This window comes from Anser anser (assembly GCF_964211835.1).
Source record: "Anser anser genome assembly, chromosome: 2".
NCBI lineage: Eukaryota > Metazoa > Chordata > Aves > Anseriformes > Anatidae > Anser > Anser anser.
In genome coordinates, this window is record NC_139721.1 from 98293992 (window position 1) to 98306250 (window position 12259).

The 12259-nt window shown below is 60.1% G+C and overlaps 2 long non-coding RNA genes across 2 annotated transcripts in view; one reads left to right on the top strand and one right to left on the bottom strand.

Annotated features, from left to right (window-relative positions):
* LOC310893324 overlaps positions 1–12259 on the top strand; it is a 549839-nt gene that overhangs the window by 319156 nt on the left and 218424 nt on the right. The window lies entirely within an intron of this gene.
* The window catches only part of LOC310893319, a 182874-nt gene that overhangs the window by 38042 nt on the left and 132573 nt on the right, over positions 1–12259 (bottom strand). The gene's annotated exons all lie outside the window — the stretch shown is intronic.

Here is a 12259-nt window from a genome sequence, read left to right on the forward strand (position 1 = left end):
AGTGCACTGGCACCACTGGGGATGCACTGCAGTGAGTCCACAGAGTGCACGGGCTCCACTGGGGATGCACTGCAGTGAGTCCAGAGAGTGCACTGGCACCACTGGGGATGCAGTGCAGTGAGTCCAGAGATCGCACTGGCTCCACTGGGGATGCAGTGCAGTGAATCCAGAGAGTGCTCTGGCACCACTGGGGATGCAGTGCAGTGAGTCCAGAGAGTGCACTGGCACCACTGGGGATGCAGTGCAGTGAGTCCAGAGAGTGCTCTGGCACCACTGGGGATGCAGTGCAGTGAGTCCAGAGAGTGCAGTGGCACCACTGGTGATGCACTGCAGTTACTCCAGAGAGTGCACTGGCACCACTGGGGATGCAGTGCAGTGAGTCCAGAGAGTGCACTGGAACCACTGGGGATGCGGTGGCGGGAGTCCAGAGAGTGCTTTGGCACCACTGGGGATGCACTACAGTGAGTCCAGAGAGTGCACTGGCACCACTGGGGATGCAGCGCAGTGACTCTAGAGAGTTCACTGGCACCACTGGGGATGCAGTGCAGTGAGTCCAGAGAGTGCACTGGCACCACTCAGGGTGCAGTGCGGTGAGACCAGAGAGTGCACTGGCACCACTGGGGATGCAGTACAGTGAGTCCAGAGAGTGCACTGGCACCACTGGGGATGCAGTGCAGTGAGTCCAGAGAGTGCACTGGCACCACTGGGGATGCACTGCAGTGAGTCCAGAGTGCACTAGCACCACTGGGGATGCACTGCAGTGAGTCCAGAGAGTGCACTGGCACCACCGGGAATGCACTGCAGTGAGTCCAGAGTGCACTAGCACCACTGGGGATGCAGTGACGCGAGTCCAGAGAGTGCACTGGCACCACTGGGGATGCAGTGACGCGAGTCCAGAGAGTGCACTGGCACCACTGGGGTTGCACTGCAGTCACTCCAGAGAGTGCACTGGCACCACTGGGGATGCAGCGCAGTGAGTCCAGAGAGTGCACTGGCACCACTGGGGATGCACTACAGTGAGTCCAGGGATAGCACTGGCACCACTGGGGATGCAGTGCAGTGAGTCCATAGAGTGCTCTGGCACCACTGGGGATGCCCTGCAGTGAGCCCAGAGAGTGCACTGGCACCACTGGGGATGCAGTGCAGTGAGTCCAGTGAGTGCACTGGCACCACTGGGGATGCAGTGCAGTGAGTCCAGTGAGTGCACTGGCACCACTGGGGATGCACTGCAGTGAGTCCAGAGAGTGCACTGGCACCACAGAGAATGCACTTCAGTGAGTCCAGAGAGTGCACTGGCACCACTGGGGATGCAGTGCAGTGAGTCCAGAGAGTGCACTGGCACCACTGGGGATGCACTACAGTGAGTCCAGGGATAGCACTGGCACCACTGGGGATGCAGTGCAGTCAGTCCAGTGAGTGTACTGGCACCACTGGGGATGCCCTTCAGTGAGTCCAGAGAGTGCACTGGCACCACTGGGGATGCACTGCAGTGAGTCCACAGAGTGCACGGGCTCCACTGGGGATGCACTGCAGTGAGTCCACAGAGTGCACTGGCACCACTGGGGATGCAGTGCAGTGAGTCCAGAGATCGCACTGGCTCCACTGGGGATGCAGTGCAGTGAGTCCAGAGAGTGCTCTGGCACCACTGGGGATGCACTGCAGTGAGTCCAGAGAGTGCACTGGCACAACTGGGGATGCAGTGCAGTGAGTCCAGAGAGTGCTCTGGCACCACTGGGGATGCAGTGCAGTGAGTCCGGAGAGTGCAGTGGCACCACTGGTGATGCACTGCAGTTACTCCAGAGAGTGCACTGGCACCACTGGGGATGCACTGCAGTGAGTCCAGAGAGTGCACTGGCACCACTGAGAATGCCCTTCAGTGAGTCCAGAGAGTGTACTGGCACCACTGGGGATGCACTTCAGTGAGTCCAGAGAGTGCACTGGCACCACTGGTGATGCACTGCAGTGAGTCCAGAGAGTGCACTGGCACCAATGTGGATGCAGTGCAGTGAGTCCAGAGAGAGCACTGGCAGCACTGGGGATGCACTGCAGTGAGTCCAGAGAGTGCACTGGCACCACTGGGGATGCACTGCAGTGAGTCCAGAGAGTGCACTGGCACCACTCGGGATGCAGTGCAGTGAGTCCAGAGAGTTCATTAGCACCACTGGGGATGCATTGACGCGAGTCCAGAGAGTGCACTGGCACCACTGGGGATGCACTGCAGTCACTCCAGAGAGTGCACTGGCACCACTGGGGATGCGGTGCAGTGAGTCCAGAGAGTGCACTGGCACCACTGGGGATGCAGTGCAGTGAGTCCAGAGAGTGCACTGGAACCACTGGGGATGCGGTGGCGGGAGTCCAGAGAGTGCTTTGGCACCACTGGGGATGCAGTACAGTGAGTCCAGAGAGTGCACTGGCACCACTGGGGATGCAGCGCAGTGACTCTAGAGAGTGCACTGGCACCACTGGGGATGCACTGCAGTGAGTCCAGAGAGTGCACTGGCACCACTCAGGGTGCAGTGCGGTGAGACCAGAGAGTGCACTGGCACCACTGGGGATGCAGTACAGTGAGTCCAGAGAGTGCACTGGCACCACTGGGGATGCAGTGCAGTGAGTCCAGAGAGTGCACTGGCACCACTGGGGATGCACTGCAGTGAGTCCAGAGTGCACTAGCACCACTGGGGATGCACTGCAGTGAGTCCAGAGAGTGCACTGGCACCACCGGGAATGCACTGCAGTGAGTCCAGAGAGTGCACTGGCACCACTGGGGATGCAGTGACGCGAGTCCAGAGAGTGCACTGGCACCACTGGGGATGCAGTGCACTGAGTCCTGAGAGTGCACTGGCACCACTGGGGATGCACTGCAGTCACTCCAGAGAGTGCACTGGCACCACTGGGGATGCACTGCAGTGAGTCCAGAGAGTGCACTGGCACAACTGGGGATGCAGCGCAGTGACTCTAGAGAGTGCACTGGCACCACAGCGGATGCGGTGCAGTGAGTCCAGAGAGTGCACTGGCACCACAGGTGATGCAGTGCAGTGAGTCCAGAGAGTGCACTGGCAGCACTGGGGATGCAGTGCAGTGAGTCCAGAGAGTGCACTGGCACCACAGGTGATGCACTCCAGTGAGTCCAGAGAGTGCACTTGCACCACGGGGGATGCAGTGCAGTGACGCCAGAGAGTGCACTGGCAGCATTGGGGTGCAGTGCAGTGAGTCCAGAGAGTGCACTGGCACCACTGGGGATGCAGTGCAGTGAGTCCAGAGAGTGCAGTGGCACCACTGGTGATGCACTGCAGTTACTCCAGAGAGTGCACTGGCACCACTGGGGATGCGGTGCGGTGAGTCCAGAGAGTGCACTGGCACCACTGGGGATGCACTGCAGTGAGTCCAGAGAGTGCACTGGCACCACTGAGAATGCCCTTCAGTGAGTCCAGAGAGTGTACTGGCACCACTGGGGATGCACTTCAGTGAGTCCAGAGAGCGCACTTGCACCACTGGGGATGCACTGCAGTGAGTCCAGAGAGTGCACTGGCACCACTGAGAATGCCCTTCAGTGAGTCCAAAGAGTGCACTGGCACCACTGGGGATGCACTGCAGTGAGTCCAGAGAGTGCACTGGCACCACTGGGGATGCAGTGCAGTGAGTCCAGAGAGTGCACGGGCTCAACTGGGGATGCAGTGCAGTGAGTCCAGAGAGTGCACTGGCAACACTGGGGATGCAGTGCAGTGAGTCCAGAGAGTGCACTGGCACCACTGGGGATGCAGTGGAGCAAGTCCAGAGAGTGCACTGGCACCACTGGGGATGCGGTGCTGGGAGTCCAGAGAGTGCACTGGCACCACTGGGGATGCAGTGCAGTGAGTCCAGAGAGTGCACTGGAACCACTGGGGATGCGGTGGCGGGAGTCCAGAGAGTGCTTTAGCACCACTGGGGATGCAGTACAGTGAGTCCAGAGAGTGCACTGGCACCACTGGGGATGCAGCGCAGTGACTCTAGAGAGTGCACTGGCACCACTGGGGATGCACTGCAGTGAGTCCAGAGAGTGCACTGGCACCACTCAGGGTGCAGTGCGGTGAGTCCAGAGAGTGCACTGGCACCACTGGGGATGCAGTACAGTGAGTCCAGAGAGTGCACTGGCACCACTGGGGATGCAGTGCAGTGAGTCCAGAGAGTGCACTGGCACCACTGGGGATGCACTGCAGTGAGTCCAGAGTGCACTAGCACCACTGGGGATGCACTGCAGTGAGTCCAGAGAGTGCACTGGCACCACTGGGGATGCAGTGCAGTGAGTCCAGAGAGTGCACTGGCACCACTGGGGATGCAGTGCAGTGAGTCCAGAGTGCACTAGCACCACTGGGGATGCACTGCAGTGAGTCCAGAGAGTGCACTGGCACCACCGGGAATGCACTGCAGTGAGTCCAGAGAGTGCACTGGCACCACTCGGGATGCACTTCAGTGAGTCCAGAGAGTGCACTGGCACCACTGGGTATGCAGTGACGCGAGTCCAGAGAGTGCACTGGCACCACTGGGGATGCAGTGACGCGAGTGCAGAGAGTGCACTGGCACCACTGGGGATGCACTGCAGTCACTCCAGAGAGTGCACTGGCACCACTGGGGATGCACTGCAGTGAGCCCAGAGAGTGCACTGGCACCACTGGGGATGCGGTGCCGGGAGTCCAGAGAGTGCTTTGGCACCGCTGGGGATGCACTGCAGTTACTCCAGAGAGTGCACTGGCACAACTGGGGATGCAGCGCAGTGACTCTAGAGAGTGCACTGGCACCACTGCGGATGCGGTGCAGTGAGTCCAGAGAGTGCACTGGCACCACAGGTGATGCAGTGCAGTGAGTCCAGAGAGTGCACTGGCAGCACTGGGGATGCAGTGCAGTGAGTCCAGAGAGTGCACTGGCACCACAGGTGATGCACTGCAGTGAGTCCAGAGAGTGCATTGCACCACGGGGGATGCAGTGCAGTGACGCCAGAGAGTGCACTGGCACCACTGGGGATGCAGTGCAGTGAGTCCAGAGAGTGCACTGGCACCACTGGGGATGCACTGCAGTGAGTCCTGAGAGTACACTGGCTCCACCGGGGATGCCCTGCAGTGAGTCCAGAGAGTGCACTGGCAGCACTGGGGATGCAGTGCAGTGAGTCCATAGAGTGCTCTGGCACCACTGGGGATGCCCTGCAGTGAGCCCAGAGAGTGCACTGGCACCACTGGGGATGCAGTGCAGTGAGTCCAGTGAGTGCACTGGCACCACTGGGGATGCACTGCAGTGAGTCCAGAGAGTGCACTGACACCACAGAGAATGCACTTCAGTGAGTCCAGAGAGTGCACTGGCACCACTGGGGATGCAGTGCAGTGAGTCCAGAGAGTGCACTGGCACCACTGGGGATGCACTACAGTGAGTCCAGGGATAGCACTGGCACCACTGGGGATGCAGTGCAGTGAGTCCAGAGAGTGCACTGGCACCACTGGGGATGCAGTGCAGTGAGTCCAGAGAGTGCACTGGCACCACTGATGATGCAGTACAGTGAGTCCAGTGAGTGCACTGGCACAACTGGGGATGTAGTGCAGTGACTCGAGAGAGTGCACTGGAACCACTGGGGATGCAGTGCCGCGAGTCCAGAGAGTGCACTGGCTCCACTGGGGATGCGGTGCCGGAGGTCCAGAGAGTGCATTGGCACCACTGGGGATGCAGTGCAGTGACTCCAGAGAGTGCACTGGCACCACTGGGGATGCACTGCAGTGAGCCCAGAGAGTGCACTGGCACCACTGGGGATGCGGTGCCGGGAGTCCAGAGAGTGCTTTGGCACCGCTGGGGATGCACATCAGTGAGTCCAGAGAGTGCAGTGGCACCACTGGGGATGCAGTGCAGCACGTCCAGAGAGTTCACTGGCACCACTGGGGATGCAGTGCAGTGAGTCCAGTGAGTGTACTGGCACCACTGGGGATGCACTGCAGTGAGTCCAGAGAGTGCATTGGCACCACTTGGGATGCACTGCAGTGAGTCCAGAGAGTGCACTTGCACCACTGGGGATGCACTGCAGTGAGTCCAGAGAGTGCACTGGCACCACTGGGGATGCAGTGCAGTGAGTCCAGAGAGTGCACTGGCACCAATGGGGATGCACTTCAGTGAGTCCATAGAGTGCACTGGCACCACTGGGGATGCACTGCAGTGAGTCCAGAGAGTGCACTGGCACCACCGGGAATGCACTGCAGTGAGTCCAGAGAGTGCACTGGCATCACTGGGGTGCACTGCAGTGAGTCCAGAGAGTGCACTGGCACCACTGGGGATGCACTGCAGTCAGTCCAGAGTGCACTAGCACCACTGGGGATGCACTGCAGTGAGTCCAGAGAGTGCACTGGCACCACCGGGAATGCACTGCAGTGAGTCCAGAGAGTGCACTGGCACCACTGGGGATGCACTTCAGTGAGTCCAGAGAGTGCACTGGCACCACTGGGTATGCAGTGACGCGAGTCCAGAGAGTGCACTGGCACCACTGGGGATGCAGTGACGCGAGTCCAGAGAGTGCACTGGCACCACTGGGGATGCACTGCAGTCACTCCAGAGAGTGCACTGGCACCACTGGGGATGCACTGCAGTGAGTCCAGAGAGTGCACTGGCACAACTGGGGATGCAGCGCAGTGACTCTAGAGAGTGCACTGGCACCACTGCGGATGCGGTGCAGTGAGTCCAGAGAGTGCACTGGCACCACAGGTGATGCAGTGCAGTGAGTCCAGAGAGTGCACTGGCACCACTGGGGATGCAGTGCAGTGAGTCCAGAGAGTGCACTGGCACCACAGGTGATGCACTCCAATGAATCCAGAGAGTGCACTTGAACCACGGGGGATGCAGTGCAGTGACGCCAGAGAGTGCACTGGCACCACTGCGGATGCAGTGCAGTGAGTCCAGAGAGTGCACTGGCACCACTGGGGATGCACTGCAGTGAGTCCTGAGAGTACACTGGCTCCACCGGGGATGCCCTGCAGTGAGTCCAGAGAGTGCACTGGCAGCACTGGGGATGCAGTGCAGTGAGTCCAGAGAGTGCACTGGCACCACTGGGGATGCAGCGCAGTGAGTCCAGAGAGTGCACTGGCACCACTGGGGATGCCCTGCAGTGAGTCCAGAGAGTGCACTGGCACCACTGGGGATGCACTACAGTGAGTCCAGGGATAGCACTGGCACCACTGGGGATGCAGTGCAGTGAGTCCATAGAGTGCTCTGGCACCACTGGGGATGCCCTGCAGTGAGCCCAGAGAGTGCACTGGCACCACTGGGGATGCAGTGCAGTGAGTCCAGTGAGTGCACTGGCACCACTGGGGATGCACTGCAGTGAGTCCAGAGAGTGCACTGGCACCACAGAGAATGCACTTCAGTGAGTCCAGAGAGTGCACTGGCACCACTGGGGATGCAGTGCAGTGAGTCCAGAGAGTGCACTGGCACCACTGGGGATGCAGTGCAGTGAGTCCAGAGAGTGCACTGGCACCACTGGGGATGCACTACAGTGAGTCCAGGGATAGCACTGGCACCACTGGGGATGCAGTGCAGTGATTCCAGAGAGTGCACTGGCACCACTGGGGATGCAGTGCAGTGAGTCCAGAGAGTGCACTGGCACCACTGATGATGCAGTACAGTGAGTCCAGTGAGTGCACTGGCACAACTGGGGATGTAGTGCAGTGACTCGAGAGAGTGCACTGGAACCACTGGGGATGCAGTGTCGCGAGTCCAGAGAGTGCACTGGCTCCACTGGGGATGTGGTGCCGGAGGACCAGAGAGTGCATTGGCACCACTGGGGATGCAGTGCAGTGACTCCAGAGAGTGCACTGGCACCACTGGGGATGCACTGCAGTGAGCCCAGAGAGTGCACTGGCACCACTGGGGATGCGGTGCCGGGAGTCCAGAGAGTGCTTTGGCACCGCTGGGGATGCACTGCAGTTACTCCAGAGAGTGCACAGGCACCAATGGGGATGCACATCAGTGAGTCCAGAGAGTGCACTGGCACCACTGGGGATGCAGTGCAGCAAGTCCAGAGAGTTCACTGGCACCACTGGGGATGCAATGCAGTGAGTCCAGTGAGTGTACTGGCACCACTGGGGATGCACTGCAGTGAGTCCAGAGAGTGCATTGGCACCACTTGGGATGCACTGCAGTGAGTCCAGAGAGTGCACTTGCACCACTGGGGATGCACTGCAGTGAGTCCACAGAGTGCACTGGCACCACTGGGGATGCAGTGCAGTGAGTCCAGAGAGTGCACTGGCACCAATGGGGATGCACAGCAGTGAGTCCGCAGAGTGCACTGGCACCACTGGGGATGCAGCGCAGTGAGTCCAGAGAGTGCACTGGCACCACTGGGGATGCACTGCAGTGAGTCCAGAGAGTGCTCTGGCACCACTGGAGATGCAGTGCAGTGAGTCCAGAGAGTGCACTAGCACCACTGGGGATGCAGTGCAGTCAGTCCAGTGAGTGTACTGGCACCACTGGGGATGCCCTTCAGTGAGTCCAGAGAGTGCACTGGCACCACTGGGGATGCACTGCAGTGAGTCCACAGAGTGCACGGGCTCCACTGGGGATGCACTGCAGTGAGTCCAGAGAGTGCACTGGCACCACTGGGGATGCAGTGCAGTGAGTCCAGAGATCGCACTGGCTCCACTGGGGATGCAGTGCAGTGAATCCAGAGAGTGCTCTGGCACCACTGGGGATGCAGTGCAGTGAGTCCAGAGAGTGCACTGGCACCACTGGGGATGCAGTGCAGTGAGTCCAGAGAGTGCTCTGGCACCACTGGGGATGCAGTGCAGTGAGTCCAGAGAGTGCAGTGGCACCACTGGTGATGCACTGCAGTTACTCCAGAGAGTGCACTGGCACCACTGGGGATGCAGTGCAGTGAGTCCAGAGAGTGCACTGGAACCACTGGGGATGCGGTGGCGGGAGTCCAGAGAGTGCTTTGGCACCACTGGGGATGCACTACAGTGAGTCCAGAGAGTGCACTGGCACCACTGGGGATGCAGCGCAATGACTCTAGAGAGTTCACTGGCACCACTGGGGATGCAGTGCAGTGAGTCCAGAGAGTGCACTGGCACCACTCAGGGTGCAGTGCGGTGAGACCAGAGAGTGCACTGGCACCACTGGGGATGCAGTACAGTGAGTCCAGAGAGTGCACTGGCACCACTGGGGATGCAGTGCAGTGAGTCCAGAGAGTGCACTGGCACCACTGGGGATGCACTGCAGTGAGTCCAGAGTGCACTAGCACCACTGGGGATGCACTGCAGTGAGTCCAGAGAGTGCACTGGCACCACCGGGAATGCACTGCAGTGAGTCCAGAGTGCACTAGCACCACTGGGGATGCAGTGACGCGAGTCCAGAGAGTGCACTGGCACCACTGGGGATGCAGTGACGCGAGTCCAGAGAGTGCACTGGCACCACTGGGGTTGCACTGCAGTCACTCCAGAGAGTGCACTGGCACCACTGGGGATGCACTGCAGTGAGTCCAGAGAGTGCACTGGCACAACTGGGGATGCAGCGCAGTGACTCTAGAGAGTGCACTGGCACCACAGCGGATGCGGTGCAGTGAGTCCAGAGAGTGCACTGGCACCACAGGTGATGCAGTGCAGTGAGTCCAGAGAGTGCACTGGCACCACTGGGGATGCAGTGCAGTGAGTCCAGAGAGTGCACAGGCACCACAGGTGATGCACTCCAGTGAGTCCAGAGAGTGCACTTGCACCACGGGGGATGCAGTGCAGTGACGCCAGAGAGTGCACTGGCAGCATTGGGGTGCAGTGCAGTGAGTCCAGAGAGTGCACTGGCACCACTGGGGATGCAGTGCAGTGAGTCCAGAGAGTGCACTGGCACCACTGGGGATGCACTGCAGTGAGTCCTGAGAGTACACTGGCTCCACCGGGGATGCCCTGCAGTGAGTCCAGAGAGTGCACTGGCAGCACTGGGGATGCAGTGCAGTGAGTCCAGAGAGTGCACTGGCACCACTGGGGATGCACTGCAGTCACTCCAGAGAGTGCACTGGCACCACTGGGGATGCGGTGCAGTGAGTCCAGAGAGTGCACTGGCACCACTGGGGATGCAGTGCAGTGAGTCCAGAGAGTGCACTGGAACCACTGGGGATGCGGTGGCGGGAGTCCAGAGAGTGCTTTGGCACCACTGGGGATGCAGTACAGTGAGTCCAGAGAGTGCACTGGCACCACTGGGGATGCAGCGCAGTGACTCTAGAGAGTGCACTGGCACCACTGGGGATGAGGTGCAGTGAGTCCAGAGAGTGCACTGGCACCACTCAGGGTGCAGTGCGGTGAGTCCAGAGAGTGCACTGGCACCACTGGGGATGCAGTGCAGTGAGTCCAGAGAGTGCACTGGAACCACTGGGGATGCGGTGGCGGGAGTCCAGAGAGTGCTTTGGCACCACTGGGGATGCAGTACAGTGAGTCCAGAGAGTGCACTGGCACCACTGGGGATGCAGCGCAGTGACTCTAGAGAGTGCACTGGCACCACTGGGGATGCAGTGCAGTGAGTCCAGAGAGTGCACTGGCACCACTCAGGGTGCAGTGCGGTGAGACCAGAGAGTGCACTGGCACCACTGGGGATGCAGTACAGTGAGTCCAGAGAGTGCACTGGCACCACTGGGGATGCAGTGCAGTGAGTCCAGAGAGTGCACTGGCACCACTGGGGATGCACTGCAGTGAGTCCAGAGTGCACTAGCACCACTGGGGATGCACTGCAGTGAGTCCAGAGAGTGCACTGGCACCACCGGGAATGCACTGCAGTGAGTCCAGAGAGTGCACTGGCACCACTGGGGATGCAGTGACGCGAGTCCAGAGAGTGCACTGGCACCACTGGGGATGCAGTGACGCGAGTCCAGAGAGTGCACTGGCACCACTGGGGTTGCACTGCAGTCACTCCAGAGAGTGCACTGGCACCACTGGGGATGCACTGCAGTGAGTCCAGAGAGTGCACTGGCACAACTGGGGATGCAGCGCAGTGACTCTAGAGAGTGCACTGGCACCACAGCGGATGCGGTGCAGTGAGTCCAGAGAGTGCACTGGCACCACAGGTGATGCAGTGCAGTGAGTCCAGAGAGTGCACTGGCACCACTGGGGATGCAGTGCAGTGAGTCCAGAGAGTGCACAGGCACCACAGGTGATGCACTCCAGTGAGTCCAGAGAGTGCACTTGCACCACGGGGGATGCAGTGCAGTGACGCCAGAGAGTGCACTGGCAGCATTGGGGTGCAGTGCAGTGAGTCCAGAGAGTGCACTGGCACCACTGGGGATGCAGTGCAGTGAGTCCAGAGAGTGCACTGGCACCACTGGGGATGCACTGCAGTGAGTCCTGAGAGTACACTGGCTCCACCGGGGATGCCCTGCAGTGAGTCCAGAGAGTGCACTGGCAGCACTGGGGATGCAGTGCAGTGAGTCCAGAGAGTGCACTGGCACCACTGGGGATGCACTGCAGTCACTCCAGAGAGTGCACTGGCACCACTGGGGATGCGGTGCAGTGAGTCCAGAGAGTGCACTGGCACCACTGGGGATGCAGTGCAGTGAGTCCAGAGAGTGCACTGGAACCACTGGGGATGCGGTGGCGGGAGTCCAGAGAGTGCTTTGGCACCACTGGGGATGCAGTACAGTGAGTCCAGAGAGTGCACTGGCACCACTGGGGATGCAGCGCAGTGACTCTAGAGAGTGCACTGGCACCACTGGGGATGAGGTGCAGTGAGTCCAGAGAGTGCACTGGCACCACTCAGGGTGCAGTGCGGTGAGTCCAGAGAGTGCACTGGCACCACTGGGGATGCAGTGCAGTGAGTCCAGAGAGTGCACTGGAACCACTGGGGATGCGGTGGCGGGAGTCCAGAGAGTGCTTTGGCACCACTGGGGATGCAGTACAGTGAGTCCAGAGAGTGCACTGGCACCACTGGGGATGCAGCGCAGTGACTCTAGAGAGTGCACTGGCACCACTGGGGATGCAGTGCAGTGAGTCCAGAGAGTGCACTGGCACCACTCAGGGTGCAGTGCGGTGAGACCAGAGAGTGCACTGGCACCACTGGGGATGCAGTGCAGTGAGTCCAGAGAGTGCACTGGCACCACTGGGGATGCAGTGCAGTGAGTCCAGAGAGTGCACTGGCACCACTGGGGATGCACTGCAGTGAGTCCAGAGTGCACTAGCACCACTGGGGATGCACTGCAGTGAGTCCAGAGAGTGCACTGGCACCACCGGGAATGCACTGCAGTGAGTCCAGAGAGTGCACTGGCACCACTGGGGATGCAGTG